The following is a 25,085-nucleotide window of genomic DNA, read 5'->3' as shown; positions in this document are numbered from 1 at the left end:
ATTAGCTGACGATCTCATTAGTCAGATTGCCAAAATGTAATTGGTATTCTATGTTTTGTGCTGTGATTATTTTTTTTTTTCATTGATTTCTCTGGCCTTTCAGTTTATTTTTAGAAATAGAAAATGTGTCATTCTGGCTGCTTTCTTCATTTCTGAGAAAACAGAATGTCCCACAGTGGGAGAGTTTTCAGGTATTCATCAGCTATTCTTGAAAAAACGTATGATCACACCATGGCTGCTCTGAATCTCAGCAGATGAAAGTGGGGAAATAAATTGCAGAATGCTTTAGGATGTGAGGAGTTGAGAAGAATACATATATTTGAGTCTATTTTTTATAAATGGTGGCTGTCTTTTCCGAAAAACTTTATCCATAGTTCAGGAGAAATCTTTGCTGAGTGATGATTTTTATTTAAAATTAAAGTTGTCTGAAAACTAGTTTTTCCAAATTTTAAAGTGCTTCTGAGTATTCTCAAATATAAACAGAAAATAAAATTTTCAGTATTGATATTTTCATTTAAATCTTGGAACAAGTCAAATACTTAGTAAGGGGGACTGTGATTTCAGGACTTTGTATTTCCAAAGGGTTTGTACTCTGGCACAATTGGCTGGCATTAATTTGATTTTTTCTTTGAAATCAGTGGAAGTCTTAGTAGTTATACTGTCTTTCTCTCCTTTTTTCGCCCTCTGCAAGTTTAATGGATACTGCTCTGGGAAGCGTGCTCATCTCCCCACACCTCCTAAGTCCAAGTGTGGGGAGAGGAGCAGCTTTTAGAGGAGAAGGCAGAGAGGCCAGAGCTGTGCTCATCCTCTGCTGAGTGAGGTCTGCTCAGAGATGTATGCAACAAAAGGCTTTCATGCTTGTCCAAGTCCTGCCTGACAGTACTTCTCTGGTTTGAGCGTGATTTAACAGCTACATTCACTTCAGTTACAAAATCTGTTGTGTGAATGGCTTGGGAATGTGTTGTTAAATAGCAAATGAGAGTGACCAGGAGCTGGCCTAGAGATAAGGGGCTTCTCTGCAGCTGCTCTGGCTTCCTGGTGATCTCTAGGATTCCCTGGTAGGATTTTAGAGGCTGTGGAAGACTTTATAAGCAGTAAAACAATTGAGAAGCATTATTTTGCAGGTATTTTCTCTCCTTGGCATTTAATTTTCCTCGGCATTTAATTAATAATTAACATTATATATCAGAATGTGATTGAAATTTGAACTATTAAATGCAACAAAATTTCCTCAAAATGTTCCACAGCTATTGCTTTTAGTCATATCATTCTGTTCCCTGTGCATTTCCCCCAATTACTCAAAATATGTGTGTGCACAATTTCACAAAGTATTCCTTTCCATCTTGAAAGCTCCTGTTCTCGTAATAAACTCATTTAAAACTTGCATTCTGTGAGAGTTGTTTATAGCATACAAAGCAAAATTAAAAGAAACTATTTCTTAGATGATCTCTGTGACAAACCAAAATTAATCAAGTAACAATTTCAACATTAGTTAGCTGGCAAAAAAATATGTATTCTTTGAGACAGTGAAAATTTAAAAATTTAGGAGACCAGTGACATTTGCAAAATGTGTAGAAACCAAAAAATGAATTCTTTGTTGCGAGCTGTTTCCTCAAGTCTAATTAGTATTGATATTGGCTGCTATGTTGTAAGCAGAGAGTTGCTGCATATCTAACAGTTGATTACATGCAGCAGGGGATGGAGTCCTGGTTTCCTGAAAGCATGATTGTGTGGTAACTATCATTGATTTTTCCCTATCAGAATATTTCCTATGTTATTTTCCAGGCTATGCTCCTATTTCAAAGCAACTCTTAATTCCAAAGTTACAGATTTCAATTCATAAGTATCTCGTGAGGAAGCCTAAGTAGCCTTTATGACTGCATGTAAATCCTTAGCTTTCATTGTCTGTGTTATGTCTCACCATTGAAATGATGCAGTGCAGGATAATGAGATTGGACAGGCTCCCTCCCTGTGTGATACTGGTAATATATGGTGGGTATGTTGGCCCTGCAGTAGATGATGCACTGGCAAAGTCCCATCTCAGTGGAGGAGCAGTAAAAAGTGTGGAAGCAGAAGTCCATCTTCATTGGAGGAGGAATTCAGAGAAATTCTAAGCTAAAGGTGGCACAGCTAGCATAGCCCTGGTTACAGGCTTGGGGAGGGACCTCCAGACTGGAGTAGGAGAACATAAGAGGAGTTGCTGTCTGCCCACTGTTTCATCTAATAAACCAATGATGGAGACAGCTCAGTGATTCAAAAAGTAATCAGCAGTCAACAGTAGTAGGGAATATTGACAGGACTCCACTGTATCTTAGAAGCAAGGTCAAATTAAGCAACATTTTACTATGAAAAGGTAATTGCAGCAACTGACTGTAGAGAGACTTCAGTCCTTATGGTCTTTGCACCATGAGGTGCTGCATGTGGCCACAACTTCAAAAGAATGTATTTAAATTTCTGGTTTCTTGTATCTTGTAGGAGGAAGGGCTGTGAAGTCAGAATTCCTGCTATTACTGTTGATGATAGATCCTGGGTACTACAGTCTGACTGCTTGCCATTAATGAAATGATAATTAATGAAAAGGAAATCTCATTGTAGGGAGCAGAGATTGGATCAAACAAAAATCCAGGAGAGGCACATTGTGAAGTCACCACATTAGGAGGTGAACATTGGTCCAAAGAAGAGCACAGCAGGTAAAAGAGAAGAAGATGCACGAGCTGTTAATGTGGTCTTTTGGACAGCTTTACTTTGAAGGGAGTATGTAATTTATGTGCAATTATGAAGAAAGGTGTGAAAAGCCACTGCTGGAAAAAAAAGGGAAATTGGGACATTTTAATTGCCATACTCCCTTCTACTTTAAGAAGTGACAGGTCACATTCCAGTGGGAGAGTTGTGGTTTCTGCTGCAAGATCTATAAACACCCCAAAAAGTTTATGGCAAGTGAAAGAACTGTGAAATTTCCCTCTGCTCTCTCCTTTCAAATTTATAACCTGAAAAATGATCCTGTACAGTGCTGTGGGAGAGATGAGTATTAAAAGCATTTTGCAAGGCAGAAAGATTTCTCTGGATTGGGATTCCTTTATGTAATGAATCTCCATCCAAGCATGACCCTAAAAAAATTACAGAGGATTTATCTTTTGATCCTTACTAGTTTAGCTTATGATTCTGTATATTTTATATCTCACACTACTCTCTGCTGATGACAATCGATAAAGGTCCAAAATTTTGTGGCAGGGATGGCAGAACAGGAGATGAAGGATCATCTATGTTACTCTTTCTTCATACCTGCATTTGGCTGGTAATGCAGTGCTTCTTGCATGTTGACTTCATGGGCTGTACATGGTTAAAGTACTAGGAAAAGAGAAGTGTCCTTGGGTGCAAGTTTGAAAAATGCAAATGATGTATTTCTAGTTGTGAAGTGAATTGAATTTCAGAAAGGGTTGGGTGGCTTTAGAGAAAATCCAGGTTGGTGTCTTTGGCAAACTCTGCGTCTACAAAGGCACCCTGAAAAAAAAGGGAGAAAGTCCCTAAAAAGCTAATTACCTGATACATATTCCTAGCAGGGATTGTCTCTTTGTTTTCTGAAAGGGCATAATGGGAACCTGATTCTTGGCTGAGTTTTGAAGGCAATACAGGAATATAAATAAAATATTAATAGTTCTGCACAAAAGGAATGTCAGTATTATTGTAGACCTTTTATAAAGTAATTCATTCCATAAATTAACTCTTTTTCTTTTTGACAAAGGAATGACAGGACTGTCTTTTCTATAAATAAATATCTTGACTTGCTTTAATACTTCATCTAAATAAATATTAGCTATGTGTTAATTTAATATTAATCCATTTTTTTAGTATATTTGTTGCATTTTCATCACATCTGATGTCAATCTCGAATGAGCTCAAATGCCCAGATGGGAGATCAGTCCTACCCTGAAAAGCTGGCAAACTCGACCTTACCAGTGAAAACATCTGGAGACCCCAGAGCATATGTGGGCCTCCAAACAAACACCACACTCCAAACCAAGGGGGGAATCTGCTGTTGCCAGGGGCCTCTGTGCAGAGCAGGAGGTTTCATGTGAAAGATGGTGTGGCTGCTCTGTGGAAGTTATTCAGCACTGTGATGTTGGCACATGCGAGGGAAAGGGAAAGAGACTCCTTTTTTCTCTTTACGGTCTCGAATCGTCAAATACTTGCAAAGAATATGGAAGGGACTGGAAAGCAAATTTAGAGAATGGGATAGCAGCCTTGAAATATGCTTTGTGAAAGGTGTTTGGATGGGGTAAGTGTCATGGAGGGTGAAAGGAAGGTTACAAGTGGAAATTGAAGAAAACACCAAGTCCGTCTCTTGCAGGTAGCTGTGTTCTTTTTCAGGTGCCACTCCTGTTCAGCAGCTGGCAAAGCTACTGCTGCATACATAGATTTCATAGAGCTTTAGAAAGTTTCAAGGTAAAAGGTGTTAAAAATGAAAGATTATTACTGCTATTATTGCTTTCCCTGTACTCTTTGCTCAGAATTATCATCTAGAGTTTTCCCTTCTTTCTGCAGTAATTTTCAGTCCCAAACAAACCCCTACTTTTCCAGTTCAGACCAAGATAGACTGAGGATGGTTCTTGCCTGGAAAATACAACAAGCTGATTATGAGAATTATTATAGCATTGGAATATATATATTATATATATAGTCAGTGGGGAAAGTAAAAAAAAAATTAAGAACTACTTGATTTCCCTTGTGAATTCTGGTTTCATTTATGTGAGATGTAATTAATTCATCATTGAAAATCCATGCAGTGGAACAAGTAAAACTTGTCTTACACTGTGCTTTCCAAAGCATAAGGGAATCAGCTTCATGCAGGCTTTTGTTTTGTTTTTATGACAATCAAAGTGTACTCCTGAGTTTATTAAGTATTCTTCATACAGAGAAACTAACCTTCATGGCAGCAATGGTAATCAATAGTTTATTTTGCAGATTAATTTTTTATCACCATTCAAGATGATGGGTACATTTCTATCCTGTGTTCCAGTGTGGAGCTGCTCTTCACCTGAGACTTATCCCTAGATTTGGATCTATAGATGGACAAAGGCATGAGCTGCCTGACAGAGGGGTGAGAAGGGGCACTTAGTGTTCACTGGCTGAACTTGTGACACTGCTTATCACTGAGCTGCCCTGGGCTCCTAGTGCTGCTGGAGATCCAGGCTAGCCCTGCTGTGTTGTGCAAATGGGCAGGAACCCTGCCTCTCTTGCCTGCAGAGCCATTACCATTTTATGCCTTCCCTGTACTGGGGGCTTCCACTTGCTTGCTGGGAGGCTGAGCTGGTAACAGCACTCACCTGTGATGGGGAAAGTGGGTTTTCTCTCTATGAGACAATGAGAGGCAGAAGAATATTTTTAATACTGGGGGAAGAGTGAGTAAAGGGGATATCTGTGTCCCTATACACACAAGCAAGTCCATAGAGCAATTAAGTGATACTATGAATCCCAGTTATTCAAAAATTTTACTTCACATATTATGGAATACTTCAGCCTGATTAATTTTTCTGGATATTAGCTAGCTGACCAGTGAGTGCTTGCATATTGAAAGTAGCCTCAACCCTGCTGTCTCTTCCCCAGTCATATTTTCAGGTTTAAAGAAGAACTTGGGATTATTAAAGGGTTTTGCAGGTAGGAATTAGACAAGGGTACAAAACTGTACGAAATCAGTTTTATTTATAGTATGTGGAAACTGAGCTAATCCTGTGGTCAGTCAATTCCAGATGCTGGGGCTTAGTTAAAATAAATCATGGTATTCACACAATAATAGCAATGAAGCAGGAAAGAAGATGCAAGTTAAAAATATAGAGAAAATAGTATAGTCAAAGGAAGAAAAGAAATGAGTAAAGGAAAGGAGAAGGAATGTAATACCATAAAGAAAAATCTGTTATATAAAATTGAGTTTTTTAGAAACAGAAACTTTTCAAATAAAAACTTGTTTCAGTAATATCATAATCACACAGTGTAGGTGGAGTAAAAAAGGAATTTTTTTTTTGGCATCTGTTTCAATTTATCCTCTATGCTGGATACCATAGAGAAATCCCTTCAAAGGATCACTTTAGTTCATAGACAACACGTATGATTTTTTTTTTGCTGTATGCTCCAAGACTGTATCAATAACTGCGTACTTCAATAAAAATATGTCTTCAGAGAATTGTTCAGTCCTCTCCATATCCTTCCTCAGAGGGCTTTATTTCCTTCTTAACTCTTCCCCTATTTTACTTGGTAGTTTATGGACTGCTAGAAAGATGATGCCTTAGCTGTTTCCTTCTTGTAGTTCAGCCTTTCTGATTGAAAGTGCATGGAAAATGTGGGAGTGCAGAACAGTCATCTGCTCATATACTAGTGGACATGCCAGAACAGACTTAATTCTGCAGCAGTCAAGAGCAATGGTAGCTATTGTATTGAAATGCACAGGGGAAAAATCTAATCCTTTGCTAGATTTTAGACATCCTGTCAGGGAGCTGATGTTTCCAATCGCATGCTGCACCAAACTCAGGTCTGGCGTACAATTTTCTTCAAGAGATTTCTAAAGTAAGTCATCAGCTAAACTTCTGTATTTCTGTAACAGTTGGAATTTTTCTGTAGAAGTCTGTGTGTTAAATTTCATGGGCCAAATGAGCTTCAACAGTCAAAGCCAAAAATGTTATACATGGGCATTAAAACAATATAAAGGATTCTATCTCAGAAATCTTTATGTGTTTAATTCCATGGTAACCTCTAAACATTTTTCCCTCTTGAAAAAAGTAAAGAAAAAAAAATTAAAGTATTAAATAGGTTGAAAAAACCTGTTTCAAGCGCAGGTGCTAGTCAGCATTGAATCATGCACTTAAGACAAATCTGATTGAGAGCAGCTGTTCCTCACATTAGTAGTAGCTTGAAGCTTCAAGTCTAGAGTTTTGAGCACACTTAGACTGACTTTTCTGTCAGTCTGACTTCTGACTTTTCTTTAGAAAACATTGGACTTTCTACTGAAAGGTAAGGAAATGGCTAAAATTTATCTTAGGAGATTTTAATTTTGCCAAAAATTGTTGCAATATTGAAGCTTTTCTGTCTCGTACATTCTGTCTCATACTAATAGCACAAATATCCAAAAAGGTCTGGTTAGGTAGAAGGTCCAGAGTTTCTGGTCTCTGTTTGGGAGGTCACTCTGGAACACATCAAATGAGGAGTGCAGCTTTTCTTCTTGGTTATGCTGGTATGAGGCATAGGAATTTCTGGCTAATGTGACAAGAAAGCTAAGTGGTATTATAAAATTGAATGGGGAAGAATAATGTCAAGGTTGATTTAAGGAATTCAATGCAGAAAAAACCCAATATACTGCTTACACAGCTTCTCCTTAGCTCCCTGAGGTCTTGCTGCAGCTTTGGATTTATCTTTTTTGTCCCTTCGCCTGAAAAAACCTGAAGTCTAAAATTTGAGTTGAGTTTCATAAACTATGCAGACTTTAAAACAAAATAATATAAAAGAGGGATGAAAATGCATTATTAATAAAAAAGAAACAAAGAGAAAATAATTTTCAGAAGGGGCAGGGGGGCAGAAGCTGTGCAGGCTTGCAGAGCTCTCCAGGCAGTTTGGTGTGCTCAGCTCTTTGAGGAGTGGGCAGAAGTGTTGGGTGCTTTGAGGGCTATCTGATAGGACCTGACTCTTCTCAGGTGGCAGGGCTGTGTGTGCACTCCTGGTGACACTCTTCTTTCTGTAAGGTTTGAGCTTCTCACCCATTCTCCCCAGAGCCTTTCTCTGTGCTGCACTGTGGGAAGGCTCAGATGCCATTAGACATCAGTGGGATCTCTCATGATGCTATACAACTACAGGAACAATTATAATTTATGGAATAGTGCAGACTTTCTTAAGAAAATAACCAATTTAAGAGTAGAAAGAAGTTTTACTTGCCATTCAGTACCACACCTGTAGGAGAAAAAAAAAAAGGAAGCCAGTGACAGACCTTGACAAATGACAAACCTTTATTCAATTACAAACAGTAAAAAAGCAACTCGTCTTCTGAAACCAAGCCCCCAAAAAGGCCCCTGGCATTGGAGATGAGAGTAGCATAAGCAAGATTTAGGAAAGAAAACAAACTGGTAGAGAAAGGGTTTTTTGATTTTTATATTAAAAAAAAAAGAGAAAAAAGAAAGAAAAAAGAAAGAATGGACTGGTGGGACACAGCAGACCTTTTCTCATGTGCTCATTGAGCACCTATGTGTGCTGTGTCCCAGGGTAAGCAACTGGGTGGCCTGCAGCTTCAACAGCCTTTTGGGCTCTGGGAATTACCTGGAATGTGTCTTATGGGAGAGATAGTCAAGTAGAGCGGCAGGAACACTTTATCTTGCTAGATTTAACAGCTGCAAATGAATTTCCAGCTTAGATCCAGCAAGCCAGCCAAGGGCTGGTTATTCCCCATGTTCCTTTGTCCAGGATGAGCAGGCACCACATCTGCTGGGGGGGTTGGTGCTGGGGGTCTCGGGAGGTCTCCCCACACCTTGGCACAGCCTGGGCAGGCCTGGGGCTGTTCTTCAGTCGTGCCAATAGCACGTGAATCTGCACGTTTCTCCCTGATCTCTGGGCCTGTTGCTTTCTGAAGGAGGTCTCTCTTCTTCCCATTCCAGACTGACCAGCTCCTTGTAGCAGCTGCTCTGGGATTGTTTGATCTCCCCCAAATAATCTGTCTTTTGATGAAGTGTGACCCCTTGATAGAAGCAGCATTTTAATTCCTCGCACTGTCCCCTGTGACCTGTGGCTGCTCTGCTGATTCATCACCATATATTATATGAGACAATTGTTTCCATGTTTAAGCCAGTAATTAGCCTTTTTTTGCCATAAATCTGAGTTTGATTTCATTTTCAACTTCACTATGCAGCCAAGACATTTCTCATGTGCTCTCCTCTTCCTCAGAAGAACTTGTATTTATTTTTTTTAGGAGAGGATGGTGAGAGAAATCAATTGGACAAGGTGTTTATGAGACATGCCAGTCTAAAAAATGCAGTGTTTTACATTGTTTGAATATTGTTTGATTTACTACTTTATTTACTACATAGCAGTTGAAAAACAACCTGACCCATCAACCCTGGGAGTATTTTGATATAGCTGTGAAAAGATGGGTGCCTTTTGCTCTATCTGGAAGACTGTCTGGCTATTCTCAGAGTTGTACAGTGTGAAGATCATAAGCAGAAGATCTCTGTGGAGGGAAAGCTGTATGCTATCACACTTGACAGAAAGCAAAGACTTGCAAAAAGAGGGAAAGAAGTGAGGAAACAAAGGAGGTATTTTCATAGTCCATATTTAAATGTTCCTTAGAAGTCTTAGCTAGGTGGTTATCTCATTAGAGCAGCAGCCAGTTTTATCCACTTACCACTTTACCAGGACTAAAACTCTTACTAATGTTTTTTATATATATTATCAGCCAAATACAAGGGTTCAAAGTTTTTCATTGTTTTATGTAGCTAATCATCTCATTAAAAAGCTCTCATACAAACCAGCTAAGCTACCTCTGATAAGCCTCCAAAGCCTTAGATGACATTTCAGATAATATAGTGTAATTTGACATTGAGCTGTGGGAATTTAACTGGGGGAGAAACCTTCAAACTAGCAATTTCGCCAGGGCTCGGAGTAATTGTAATTACAGATTTTCAGGCTGAGCTATGTGAATCATCCCAGAAAGATACAGGGCAGAGCTGGGAGTTTGCTTCTAGCAAGTCATGTGCATGAGAAGGGAAAATTTAGGAGCTGTCTGCTGCCCTGTTTTTCTGCAGGTGGTGACAAGAGGTGACTGTGTCAATGTGCAGACAGTGATAGGAACTGGACACTGGCTTGTGATCACCTGCAAGCAGGCAATGCTATGGATACCAGTTTTTGGCTACATCTCTGTATGTAAGGGGAAAGAAGAGACAGAGGCATGCTTTTTCTGGTGGGGCACAGTGTTGCATGGAGCTAAACCTGAAGAAAATTATCAGTGGAGAATGGAAAATGCAAAAACTGTCTTTGGGAATGACAGGAGTGGGCTGCATGCTCTAAGGAGGTTGGCCTGAAGTAGATTTCTCATTTTTTTTGAGCAACATCTAGAATCAGTGACATCCAGAGATCTGGGAGCAGGTACAGCCCAACTCCTTTGGCTTTTTTTATTTCAAGACAGGTAGATGTTGCACTTAAGGACATGGTCCAGTGGTGGACTTGGCAGGCTTAGATTTGTGGTTGGACTCAATGATCTTAAAGGTCTTGTCCAACTTCAATGATTCTATTATTAAAGGAAAAGAAGACAAACAGGTGACTTAAGTCCGTCATGAAGATCATCACTTGAAAGATTTGTCTGGCAGATATTAGCTTGACAACAGATTTATACTGATGATAAAAAAAACTCTATGGAGTCTTTGTTCCTCACTTAAGAGGGAGGAAAGGAAAGGGGGAAACACCATGTTGGAACTTTTGCAAGCAGCTATAGAGTACGAAGCAGAAAATATTTGGCTGCAAAAGCTGTTGCAAAGCACACCATGGCACTCCAAATCTATCATACGTGCAAATTTGCTGTTGATATCTATGGAGAGGGTGATGACGCTTTGTGAATGGAAACCCGATATTCTTCAGGCTGGTGAAAGAATAAGGAAAATCTGAGAAAAGTCATGAATACCAGTAGCTGTGAATGTCATGTTTTAGATTATATTCAAATCTGTCTTTCCGTTTGCTGTGTTCACAATGCTTAAGACACAGAAGTTAATCCCAGATTGTGCTGCCATTTTTTAATTGTTTTTTTCTAAGATAAGTAGTGTTTATTAGCTATGATGTAAGGCATATAAACTCTCATGTGAAGCTTCTGATGCTCTTTAGCCCTCAGTAAGGTGCCACATGGGTAGTTTTATTTGGTTTATCTGCATGTAATTGCTGGAAACCCATCCACTCCCTCTCATTGTTCTTTTTTTTTAAGGACAGTACAGAAAATAGCTCACAGGATTCTTCTCAACTGATCCTTTAAATCAGCAGTTTCCAACTCTTGCTATTTTTCTGGTCTTAAAACCCAGGATCTCTTTATGGCTCTCTGCTGGTTGAGTTTCTGTTATGGGTTCTATTTTTCTCCGAAAATTTAATCAGTTTTCTTCAAAGCAGTGGAATTTCAGTGGATAACTCTGACATGTCTAGCTTATCTTGCCTTTCTGCAACTTTATTTTCCCTAAATGTGTAAGTTCTTGATTTTGGGAGTCATAGCACCAAATCCATCATTAAATAAACAATTTTAGTTCATAATTTACAGCCTTCCTGCTGGTAATGCAGATATACTTCTTGCATGTGGACCCATGTGTGTTGGAACTGCTGTAGCAGTCAGGTTATTTCTGTTTGAAGATGGCACGTCTTGTCAACCAGCTCGATCTTCCGAAACACAGCAGCAATCATCCCAGTCTGGGAGCTCACAACCTACAGCCAAAAATCCAACTTACTTTTGGCTCTTCAAGGACAGGCAGAAGAATAGAACAAGACATTTCTAATCGTAAAATGCTTCTGCATGACCACAATCTGACTTTTGCATTTGCCAAACGTTTCCTTTGCAGCAACATTTCATTTTTGGGTAACATTCCATTTCAGTTAACTGTACTGATCAGCATCTTGGGTCTCTTATTTCATGAAATAAAACTTAGCACAAGTTACAGCTACTAAAAAGGGAGAGAGGAAAGAGATCAACTTCTGCTCACATGAATTGGACAATTATCTTTTTAACAAAAAGAGGAATTTAGTGTTCAGCTTTACAAATATGGTAACAATTATTTATAATCATGAAACTGGTTTGAAATGCTTACTGAGTGGTAGATGGTTTCATATTCATTGCCTTTATTGTCCTGTCTCGCCCATGAATCAAAGCAGAATTTCAGGGCTGTCTTTTCTGCCTGGTTCATTATCTACAGACTGTGGCATATCAAGAGAATGTGCTTACTTTCATGTAAAGTATAAAGAAATCAAACTTCAAGCTGTTTCCATTTTGAGGATTTAAAAACAGGACCCAATTCTTAGTTTTTTCTATTTTTTTTTCTTGCAAAGTATTTTACAACATTAATAAGGATTTCTGATAAGCAGCATTGCTACTGATATTGCCAGACACAACTGATGAAAAGTAGCACTAAATTGTTAATTAGATTTGGTTTAGATAATTTCTGTGTGAGAAATGTATTTATGAAAGACTGGCTTTCCCCAAAAGATGGTACACTTCAGGAAATATTTTGGTGTGTCTGGACATGATCAGGTTTCTTGGCACAGGCTGTGGTGGTGTGCCATTAAGGGAGGAGTTAATTCTTACCTGAAGTAGAGCATATGCTTTCTTAAATAGAGAGAAAGGTTTATATAGGTGGTGCCTACTGCCTTTCCTGACTACTGTGGCAGAAATCTCCTCAAAGAATCCCAGCAAGTGAGCAAACCATGAACCCCAAGCTCTCTCCTCTCTCTACTCTTATACTGCCAATCCTTAATCAAGCTGTGCTTCTTCAAGTGTTTTCCCATTTGATATTCTAGGAGTTTCTCCCCACTTTATATCAAGTTAACTGGTCTATGGTTTCCTGTTATATCTCCAGGCACTTTTAAAAGAACTTTGTTATGTTAGCCACTTTCCAGTCCCCAGGGGTCTCTTCTGAACTAAATGAGCTTGTGAATGTGCCTGCTAATTCTTTAGTTTCTCTCTCCATTTCCTTAGCAAGTATGGATATTTGTCTGGCCATGTTTTTTAAGACTGCCTAAGCATTTTTGTAAAACCACTACCATTAGAGACTTAAGAACAAAAAAAAAATCTTTCTCCTTCACCAGCAAACTCCTCACCTCTTCATAGAAGAGGCAAGCACAATACATTCTTCACTTTTATTTTGTTTTTACCTCTTATTATTAAAAAGGATTTGCATTCCCTTGTCCTGTTTAGTGCACAGAAAATCTGCTGTGAGTGAGGAAGGAGCAGCTAGAATAGGCACAATCATCTCATTACCCATCTATAGCAGTAGCTTGCACTGTACCTCAAAATATCCTGAAGTATGGATTGTTTTCTATAAGCTGTTTCTCACACACATTAAAAGCTGTCAATTCTTATGTGTTTTTCTTACTGATACTTGTACAATTATACTTCTGTAATATGACAACATTCATGCTTACAAAAACATATTCCATATTGTTATTAGTCAAAGAGACAGGGGAATAAATCTAAATTTTCTTAATGAATTGATGCTAAAATGGAAGGATGAAACATAACAGAAAGACAAAGAAATAATGAAATAGCCTCTACAGATAATCAAACCCACCCCATAAATATAGAAACTAGGTTCTTCTTGGAAATATGCAAACAATATGTTTGCAGGAAGAATTTTGAAAAGCAGGAAATTTCCTGCAATACTGAAGAGGGAAAAAAAAGAGGGATGCAGTTATAAACAGAGGATTCTGTGTAACCCTTCAGTGAGCACTAGGATCAGAGAAAGCCCTCTAAGTTTTGGTCAGTGTGTCTAAAAGCGCTCCAACACAGAAGTAGCAAGTTTGTCAATCCTGCCTGTGGTGCATCTACATCTGGAAAAGTGATCTAGGTTCTGAAAAATGCAATGTCTGGAAAAAAAAGTTTAGAAATAGCGTATGCCTCTCATCCTATGCCTTCTTGTGTATGTGCAGCTTTCTGGCAACATCTAAGAAATGGATCTGAATCTGCTTATTGTCATTGTCTGGGCCCCAAAAAACTTATGAATGTATTTTACTTGACTTAAAAATCTTCATGATGTTTTAAAATCTGAACAGGATTAAATGCATTCTAAATGCCTAACTTTTGTGTTATTTTTTTTTTTCCTTAATTGGGCAAATGGCCACAAATATCTAACTCTGCACATTTTTAAGTGGGAGTCTTGCCCCCCATTCCCCTATCACCAGCACAGCAAGAAGGCAGTAGGATAACAGGACACTAAGCCCCAAAATTCTTCTTACAGTACACTGTGCCCTGTGCTGTGTGCATCCTGTGCTGGAGGATCCTGTGCAGGCTGGCTCCTCTGCACAGGCTCCTGGGGTACCTTTCTGGGTACCTGCCTGCAGAACACCCTCTCCCCCAGCTTTGCCCTGTCCCTGCTGTCACACCAACCAGTGTCACTGCAGCGGCAGCCAGGAGCAGGAACAGAGCCCCTGCAGCCCTGGCAGACAACCCAGCCTGGGCTCCAGCTGGGTTAATTTTTTAATTTCTCTGATTGTCCATGCTTTACTCAACTGTCCTTTGCAGCGAGGATGTGGCCCCGGAGCTGCCAAGTGAAAAGCCCTGACAGCCCCATTTAAGCACACTTTACAGGATTTCAGGCAAAAGGAGTTTGAGTACTGGTTACTGTAAATTACAAGATTGCCAGTAACTGCAGATGTGTCCTTTCAACCCCTGAGAACACAATTTATCATTTCACTTTAGCAAAACAAATTGTGAATTGGCCTTGAACTTTGAAAGGAAAATGACACTTAATAATTAAACCAGTTAGATTGTTTCATATCAACACAGGATTTGCTCTATTTGCTCTTCTTTTTTTTTTTTTTTTTTTTTTTGCTACGTACAAGTGGATGTTTTTCTTTACTTCTTACACCCAGATTCCTTGATTTCCCAGTTTAGTATTAAAAAAAGGTAAATAAATCTGGTGTAAAGGCTGGAAGATGTTGCATTGCTCCCTCTGCAATAACCAGATGTCCACTTGAACTTAGAATTCAACACAGTGCCTCAGCTGATGGCCATTGATCAGTTTATGATGTGAAAAACCTTGCCAGAGATGAAGTATCAATGTGTCAGCCAAAGAAAATATTATTTTGTTTGGGGTTTTTTTGGTCATTTATGCTTGTCTTTTCCCACTGATGGACTTCTGACTCTTTGCCAGCTCATGTAGTAAACAGCCAAACACCACAACAAAAGAACTGTCTCTTGTTGAAGGTTTAGGAATGACAAGTGCTTAAAGTTTATCCAAGCAGGAAATAAGAGACAGAAGTTGGTATCTGCTCATTCTGAAGTTAAGTTTAAAATATGAACATTCAGAATGCCACTGGAGGCAGTAGGATGTAGAGGGGAAAGTATCTGAGCCTGTTAATTAGGGAGGACACGCCCATTGGGACTACCAGTCATTTTCAGCAAATATACTGAGCACTTTATTTGTGTCCAAATGCAGTAAAACCCTAGTTATGGAAAGTCTGTACAAGTTTGATTTATCCAGGCTGGAAATGGGATGAAGAAGAATAGGAGTGGAGGGCAGAAGACTAAGAGAAAAGTGGACTAAGAATATGGCTACATGAAAGTCTGGTGAAATAATAAAGAAAAAGAATGGAATTTAAACCTTCTAGAACCGTCGAACTTGAGTTTTGAAAGATCTGCAAAGTGTAGACAGAGTGGTGAATCTCAACTGGAAGTGATGGCAGAAAGTGCTGGTCATTCCCTGCAAAGTAGCACCCTCAACTTGCATACTGCATTTTTTAAATGCCCCTAATTCTCTTAGCATGAGGTTAACTAATTCAGTTTATATCACTGTGGCCTTCAGCTGAGATACCCACGTGTTACCTTACCATAATATTGTAAAGGTTGGTGCTCACAGGAGCCTCTTGGAAACATTTACATGTTTAAGTCTCTTAGGTGCAGAGACCTTAGGGCAACAGTGTCTTCCATTCATTTATTTTAGCATTGAAAGGTTGGTAGCACAATTTTAGTGTTGCTGCAGAGTGCACAGGGTTTCATCAGCTTCACAGGATTTTCGATGCAGTGCATTGTTTCTCATTTAAGTAAAATACTGTCAGGGATGAGAACAACTGAAAGAAAAATACAAGTTATAAACTACCTTGGAACTGAATTGCACATGCTATCAGTGATTTTGAAAGTAAATTTGACATATGAATTCTGTTAAATTACTTAATCTGCACAAGTATTTTTATCTGTTAAAGTTTTACTACTACTTAGGCACTTTTCGGTTTGAGGGATTTTCAGCCATGTGTGTTTGAAATTCTGTTCTCAACACTTAACTATAGATATTTGCCCATTTTATTTGGTTTAATTCCTTAAACTAACTCCAGAATGTCTTTTCAAACGTGTTGACTTTGTCCCAACTCCAGGAAAATGAATGCTTTCTTTGTAATCCAACTGTTGTGCCAATTGGAGAAGTAATTGAAACCTCTCCTGGGCAATAGACCAGCCATTTTACATACCTCTCTTATCTGTGTAAACATTTCCTGATCTGCTTTCTTCTCCATCCCTTGGGGTCAATAACAGTTCCTTATGATCTCTTTATTTTAAAATAGTCAGATCCCTCCCTCCCTCCCTCCCTCCCTTCCAAAATTGTGAGCAGAATTAATGAATATTTTCTTTACTGTTCATTTTTCACTCCCTTCCTTTTATTGCACCCTGCTCTCCCACTCATAGGAACACTTGTGGGGTTGATGTTTTTTTTTCCTGTTGGAGCTGGGCAGCCCCTACCTTTAATTTTTGTAACCTACAAATATTTCTTTTGCTTTCATAAGGATTATTTCATTGCTGTTTTTGGTCTTTATTTCCCCTTTTGAATGTTTCAGAGAATTACTGTAAAAAAAAATTGAAGACATTGACATAGGCCTTCAAGTTACTGTCTTCTCAATAGGCATTTGAGACTAATGTTCTTTCTGCCGTGCTAAGGATGGACAGGTGGCTTTGACTCCTGACTAATAAGTCTGGGCACACAGTTGATTATCAGCAAGGTCTAGGTGACAGGTGTTGATCAGTAAAATAGTTATCATACCAATCTGTGTGCAAAAGTTTCTGAACTGACATAGATAAAAATTTTGACTAAGACAAATTTATGAGTTATTAGTTCAGCCTGTGGTGTGTTTGGGAACACATTCCTCACAATCTTGAAGGTGTCATCAATTTAAATTCTGATCATTTGTGTGGCTCTGGGAAGAGCACTTCTCTGCCTGTGCTCAGCCCCGTTCTTCCAGCTCCTGATGGTGAAACTTATGGGGTTTTCAATGAGCTCTCCTGGTTTGCCACTTCTTCCCCTCCTCATTTCTTGTTTTTCATATATGGGTACAATTTAGGATGCTGAGAGGTTTAGGAAAGCATGAAATCTCATGGCCACCTTCTTGTAGTGCTGGTGTCAGCAGGAGCACACCAGTGGCTCCAGCTGTGTGGAGGAAGCTGCAGGAGGAGCATCAAAGAACAATATCTCCTGGGAACCTGACAGTCTTTCTGCTTCTCCTGTTGTCACTGCCGTGCTTCTGAGTGTGGTTCAGACTATCAATGCACTAGATTAAAATAGATCAGAGTTTGCCCATTTATTGGGGCTTGTAAATCATGTTAATGGTTATAATGATAAAATAGCTCTCCTCCTTCAGAATTCTCTGTTGAAAACTCTACTGAGGCTACTGTGTTACTGATACTTTCCTGGAGCTCAGATGCTTTCACCAAGAATAAAATGGTCAAGTCATTTACATATATCGATCGGGTCACATTTTATGTAAAACATCATAACGTTTATGACCCCCATTTAGGTAATTATAGATTTTATTAAAATAGATATAAAAGTATATTCTGAACTTCTTACAGACATTGAATTTTGAGGCAATAGAGTTGATGGCTTTTACAGCTTTCCAGTCTTAAAGCAGTATGTTGAATTGAGAGACGAGCTGGATGAGACAGTGCCTTGAGCTGGTTTCTGTTGACATTGAGCTATGCTATGTGGGTCTAAATGCTGCCACATCTAAGCTTTACACCTGTGCCATGTAGGTTTGAATAACTGCAAAAGCTGTGGAGGGGCTGTGATTCAGGCTTTAGGAGCTTCAGCCTGCAGACCTTTGAAAGAATTGCATTAACCACCTCAGGAAATTTTTCTTCCAATTCTATCATTTTACCCACCTACATCATTACTTCTAGTTCTTGTGTGTATATATAGATCATTTTTCTTGGATGCAATGTTTAATTGCCAGCTCAACTGACTTCAGGACTACCAAATCATAATTAGGCTTTTATTCCAGCATTTTTATTCAGGCAGGAAACAATACTGGATTTTCTCACCAGTCATGAGCTTTAAATTAGCGTTTATATCTCTGTGTGGTGCTGGTGTGTTTTCATAGGGTACATTTTATACCCCATTCTTAAAAAAACCTATGAGGGCTATTGCTGGTGGGAGAGACATTGTATTAAGGTTTACTTGAAATTCATAGTGAGCAGGAAAAGACTTTGCAGTTCTGCTAGAGATAGATTGTGGGAAGCTGTCTGGGTTACAAAGACCTGGGATAAACCTAATGGCTCAGCCATACAGTGCTTAAGGGCAGGATGGCAAGGGAAAGAGAAGAAATGTGCATTCAGGCCCCAAGTGTTACTTAATAGCTTTCATGCCAAAACTGTAAGAGTCATTCTCTAATTCTTTGTTTTTGTTTCCTAATTTTTTACCCTTATTGCACTGTAATAAAGCTGAGAGTTTCTTCATCATAAACTGTTTAGGTCTCAGTATATCTAAATTTCTTTTATTACTCACCCTAACTTTTTCAAAGGATTCCAATATATTAAACAAAATTTTCACTTCCAGAAAGTTATGCTGTTTTGCGCCTCAGGTACTTTATAATGATATCTAATGACTTTCTCAACAATTTTCTTAAGTACTTAAGTGAGGATCATGAGTTTATAATTCCCTGGATCATCCTTACCATCTTTACAAGAACATTGACTATCTTCAGAATCTTCTTATTATAGCTGTAATGATAAATTAAATCACATTTACTTGGGGGTTGTTTTTTTCCTGGGAAGTAATTCAGCTAATAAGAATGGAAGATTTTAGTTGGAATGGACTAGCTTGAGCATCTAGTCCAAGTGACCAATTCAAGTTTGCTGCATTCCATTGTAAAATCACTTCTTTCTTCAGCAGCTGTTCAGTTTTGCATCAAATGTAGAATAACTAGGAGAAATGCTGTGACTATAAAGCTGAAATTCTGATTTATTCAGTCATTAGCAGAAAAAGCCCCATGCCATTTCAATGATAATAGAGTGAAAATCCAACTGGTGTTTTCTTTCTCAAACTTGTTTTCCATGGAGATTGCTGCTCTTAGGCAAGCACCTATTTAAACCTTTGAAATGTATAATCTTAACTTCATACAGCTCTAGGAACCTAAATTTGTTAATGTTTCATCCCTACTTGCAACAGTATTACAATTTAAGTTTCAGTAATATAAAAAGCATTTGTGGAGCAAATACTAGGAAAATATGTTTCTGGGAATGATACAGGTATGAAATAAGGTTTAGGGGTTTTTTTATTATTATCATCAAAGATTTTCTTTACTGCTGCTTTGCAGACTATTAATAAAAGAACTTGATATAAATCTTATGAGGTATAGCAGTAGGTGGTCAAAAATCATTCCAATGTATTTCTTCTACATGCAATTAAGTAAAAAGGAAATCAAACATTCCAGCTGCAGTCATAGACGAGTTAACCTCGAGAAAGAGGTCTGATTATTGAAAGCAAAACCAATCAAAGTTGTAAACTTAGTGTGATAATGAGTGCTGATATACTTGTTCAACATTAGTAGTCCAAAACCATTAAATAGCATGACTGCTTGAGGATTGTCTGGGTAGGATTGACCTTGGGACAGCATGGCATACAAAGGCTCATTTTCACTTTTTCCCATTTCACATCGGTCAAACTTGCAATACGTGTCTCATTTGTGTTTCCCCTTAGACTTCTGTCAGACCTGGCGGTTTTACTGAAGCTTTTATTCATTTAATTAGGGTACTATGTCCCAACAGTGGCTCATAAAAAGTATCAGAAGAGATGGAGAAAACATCCCCCATGCATTGTGGAGCAAATGTGCAAGAACTTTTCTAGGGCAGTAGCGGGAGCTGGTGTCCCCTGCGAGGCAGAGGATGGAGTGGCTTCTGCACAAATGGCTCCTGGTTTCTGTGAGTCTGGGTAACACCCGCTGCTTTCTCTGCTGCCAGGTGCAACTCTTGCCAAAAAGCTGTGTCTGGCATGAAGTGCTGCTGAACAGCAGAGCCACCACACTGTGCAGGACCTGGCAAGGGCTAAGAAACCTCACTAGCTGGTGAAGTCCCTCTAACTGCATCCCTCTGAACTCTGACCCGTGGGCATACAACATGTAAGCCCATCAAAAGGCTGTCTCAATTCTTGAAAGAACAAAAAGTAGTTGAAAGAACCACTTGTTTGTGAACACAGGCAAATAAGAAGACAGCATAATGAGCCACAGTTGAAATTTTAGATGACTATGCATCATCCTCTTTAGGATGCAATTAATATAACTATCTACTAAACAAAAAATACCAACCAAAAATGAAACAAGAAACCCCCAAAACTCTTCCCTCTGACCCTTAGCTTATGGCTTAGCTAGAACTGGGTTTATTCTATTTACTTGGGGTTTTTTATTACTGTATTTATGCTATGATTCTTCTATGCAAGCAGCATCTAACTATGAAAGTCCTATATTTTGGATGTGTTGGCCTAAACTAATACTGAAGTTTTGATTTATTTCTTTGTGATTCTTTTTCAAGTGCTGTATATCATATTTTGGTGTTCATTTACGTCTGCATTCTTTTTTGAGCCACTGGCACTGTAGCTGACGGATGAGAATCAAATGGAGTGTGCTAAGTGTTGTTGCTGTAGGCTTTCATCTCCCTACATTTTGTGGTATGATTTATCCTGGTAATACATCATGTGCCTCATTTGCTTTTATTTATTTTATTTAGTGTTGTCAGAAATAATATTGTTTGCCCATCTACCATTAGTACAAAGCAGTTGTAAGTTAATTAAATTAACAGAATCTATGTAACTCAACTGTCCCAAATTTGATTAGGAATGTCAGTGTCGTACCAAGCCACTTACTGCAGATGAACTTCATTTATTAAGAGCTTTGAAGGATCTTCCCTAACTATAGTAAATTGTTATGTGTAGTATTTGCAATTATTGTTATGAAATGGTTAGAAATTCCTTTTTTGTATCTCAGTCATGGTTGGTGTTTTATGTCTCTAAAACTGATAGTTTTAGAAACTGTTTTGTTCTGAGTCACTGGCATGCATCCACTTAAATGCCTCTCCTCTCTCTCTCCCTTCTCCAATTTCACCCCTGAAACAGGATGTCTTGTCATTAGGAGGTATTGAAAGATAATCTTAAACTGCCTTAAAGACTAGGATTTAGTGATCCGCCTCATTATGATCTTGGATATTAATTTAGGGTGTTTTTTACTATTAATTGTTTTGCATAAGGTGTTTAATTACTTTTCCCACTCTTGGTGCAGTACCTGCATTGCAGTGTAATGTGATAATATAATATTGAAGTATGTACTTGAGCCAAACCCAAGATGCAGTAACTCTGGGAGAGTGAGGGGAATTCTTATGTGTTAGTCAGAGTGAGTAAGAAGACAACAAAAACTACTGTTCATGGGGAATACGGTTAAACAATGGTACACTCAGATAAAGGAAGTTAATATCATAGTATGGTTTTTTAATGGCATGTAAAATATCTGATACCCATGGAGACCTATGTCCCGGCAGTAAAAGCTGAACAAAGGTTAAGAATGACACAGGGAAATTCTGAAATGGATATGCCAGGAATTGGCTGAGCTAGATATAAAACACTCAAATGTTCTGGACTAGCAATCATGTTTAAAAAAAGAGTAGTTGAAAGAACACAGTGGACACATGGGAAAAGCAGGGAAGGTTGATAAAAGCAGGCAAACAATGATAACCGAGAGGTGGAAAATGCCATTGACAAAGCAGAAGAGCATTAATGTAGAGGTAATGTTCCTTGGAAATAAGAATCATATGGATACAAGAAGAATTAGCAGCATCTGAACCAAGGTCTTTTTGTGCTATGGATGGCCAAGGGTGGAGATGACTATTTAGAATTCCCTAGGAATGATTCATAATCCCACTTCCTTATGTCAGATTGGTAGGGTAATGTATGTTGGGAGTCAATGTACCAAAGGCAAACTGAAAATACAATACTTCAGCTGAACAAAGCTACCATCAATGTTAAGACAAATTTTTTTCTTTCACCCCTGAGTTTTTGTCCTTCTATTAAATTCTCAGTTTAAACCATTTGGGGATAGATTTCAACACTTGTTCTGGGTAGTTTGAGTATGAGCTCCAAATACACCACCTTGCTGTATTTGCAATGCTTTTTCCTCCTATCTAAATGTGTGTTAAATGAACCTAGAGGACATTGGTACGTGTAGGTCATATATAGCACATGCAAATAAAACTGCATTCATCGTTGCATAAAGGAATAGTAAAAGAAATTATGTGTATTATTCATTTTAATAATGTTTTATCTAATAATTTTTTTAACATTAAAATTTCTGATTGCAAAAAAAATATGATTTTGGCTTCCAAACAAAGTAGGAGTATTCTTTATTTCTCTTCTTGAATTATCTTAGCAGAATTATGGAATCATTAAGGTTAGAAAAGACCTACTATGTCAAGTCCAGCCTTTGACCTAATACTACCATGCCCATAGCTGGGTAAAATCAATATTAACTTAAGGTAATTTTAAACTGAATTTCTTTGTTTTCATTTCTCAAAAGTTTGAGAATCAAAAGCAACTACAAAATTTATGAACGCCACAGCAAGCAGAGGTGCTTGCTCCTTGACGGAGTACTAACAGCTCTGCTGTATGGATGGTGTACATGAAGTTTTGGGCTTTCAACAGTACAACAACAGCTGAGGGTGAAAAGACAAAGAAACACAACTGTATTCAGGAAAAGGATCTTGTCAAATTTGAAGTCCTCTTGATAATGATTTATAATCAATCCTGATTTTGAACTGCTGTTTGATGGGATTCCAAGTACTTGTGTGTACTTGGCTGGATATCTATATGTGTGTGTGTGCATGTGTGTGTGTGAGTGTGTGTGTATATATATATATATGCACACAGACCACAGGACAGGAGACTGCATATGTCTACACAGAGAGCTCTAGAAAACATCTGCATTATGTAATGTAATGACAGACTGAAGGTAAATTACTAGAAGGAAAAGGGCTGACTTTATTACCCTGTGTATGGCTGAAACAAGTTCTGATGAGGTAATGCTGGACTTGATGAGCTCTTTCTCTAAAGACAAGTTTAAGCTCTCAAAAAGGGTTTCTTTTTTATTAAGAGTAACTCCAGTCCCGCAATCCATTATGTAAAAGTGAGGTCTTTGCTCTATAACAGTCTGGAACAATATTGTAAAACTGATCTTGAGTAAAACAGCAACGGTTTTTAACAGATTTCCCTGACTTTGTACAGTCTGTATGTTCATAACAGGCTATGTTTTCCCTATGATATACATTTCCCAGCACATAAGTAATGAATCATACTGTTTACACAATTTCTTAAAAAAAAAAAAAAAAAAGAGAATTTAGTTTAAGGGTTTAACATGGATGGCTTGTTAATGAACCCTACATGAAAAATTTAATGCCACCTTGCACTAAATATATGGCATCTGAAAACACTGAATACCATAAAATAACTTGCTGAAAATAGTTAGAGAATTATAATGCATACTCAGCAGGATAACATTAAAGCACAATTTTCTTTACTTTATAAGCACTGAAGTCTTGTGCATAACATCCCCAATACAGCTCTAATACAGTCTCTGCCACCTGTGGTTCGTCAAGATAGAGGTCAAGGTGTAGAACCATTTAACTTAAATTCTTTCTCCAAGTTATTAGCTAGAAAAAGAAAAGAAGGAAACGTGCAATGGAGAAGTGTTCTACATGACCAGCATAAAATACATTTTTACTAATAAGGGGTAAAACAGAAAAGGAGAGCATCTTACAAGACATTTGATTGTTTTAGCAGAACTTCAACTCTATCCTTATAGCCTACATGAAATCATATAACTTAAGAAGGAAAATAAAGAGAGAGAATTGTAAAGGTGAATGTGTGGATAAAGACAACCTACTAGTAACTGCAGCTGAGAACCTGCTAAGATTTTTGCATTAAACTTTAACTTTCACTTGTTTCTTTGTGTGAATATTAAATTCACATGGCTCTCATCAGACAGTTTGGTACAGTGTAATACTGCAATACCTGACCCCTAAATTGCTTGCATTTTCCAACTACCTTATTTTCTATCTTTGTTATTGTATTATATAACTTTTCTTTATTTCTCTCCGTAAGTAGAAAATTAAAATAGTAGTGTGTATAATGGAGGATGGGGTACTGAATGGAAACGGGAGCAATTATCCTTTTCTTGTGAAGTCATAAATAAAGCTGTTGTAAAATATGTATTTCAGACCAAAAATTTAAGTAATTTACTTACAGGCAAAGCATCACAATTTCATCACCCTCCCTGCCGCTGCTCTTCTCCTACCCCCATATAACCTTCCCCAGAAAATTATCAATGTTGATAATGACACAGAGTTCTCTTTTACACATATACAGTTCTCTTTTAAAGAGAAGACTGTAGTGATATGGTTGTCTGCCATGAAAGCTGGGATAATAATTCCATTTGAACTTTACATTGCTGTATATCAGTAATACATTGGCTATGGAAGGGGCCTGGCTGCAAGAGAAGTGCCCTTGCTAGGCAATTCCCATTTCAAAACTGGCATTTTTTTGAACAGCCTCTACACAATCAGTTAAAAATATCTTGTATTTATCATTCTGTTTCTATGTCCACCTTTAGTGAAATGCTTGGTTAGGAGAGTGTTCACTTATATGTGACTATGATGAGTTCTTACTGATCTGGGATGACTATTTGAGCTCCTACAGTGTCAGGCTCACCTAACAGACCAGAGTTCCCAGAGTGACTCCTGGACACTGAGAGGCATCTGTGTCTGAAGGGTAGAAATCAGCTGCTGCTCTGGGGAAATGAAAAAGTTTCCTTAGGAGAAAGTTTTCCCATTTTTTTTCCCATTTGCTCCCCAGTATATAGTAATGGTACAGAGGAACTCAGGACACTGAGCACTCCAGACCTATAGAGAAAGCTCCTAAAGCCTAGGGATGGAATTCCACATCCTCACAGAAGGATGGAGTAACTTGCCTTCACGGGAAGGGTAGGATGTATGTGTGGTGCTTGTGCAGAAGGAGGAAAGGCCTAAGGAGAGGCTCAGCAGTGAGAATCAACATGATTGGAAGGCAGATGCGATTTTATTTGAA

The sequence above is a fragment of the Fringilla coelebs genome (assembly GCF_963513975.1).
Source record: "Fringilla coelebs genome assembly, chromosome: 9".
Lineage (NCBI taxonomy): Eukaryota > Metazoa > Chordata > Aves > Passeriformes > Fringillidae > Fringilla > Fringilla coelebs.
Note: the sequence above shows the minus strand (reverse complement) of the source record.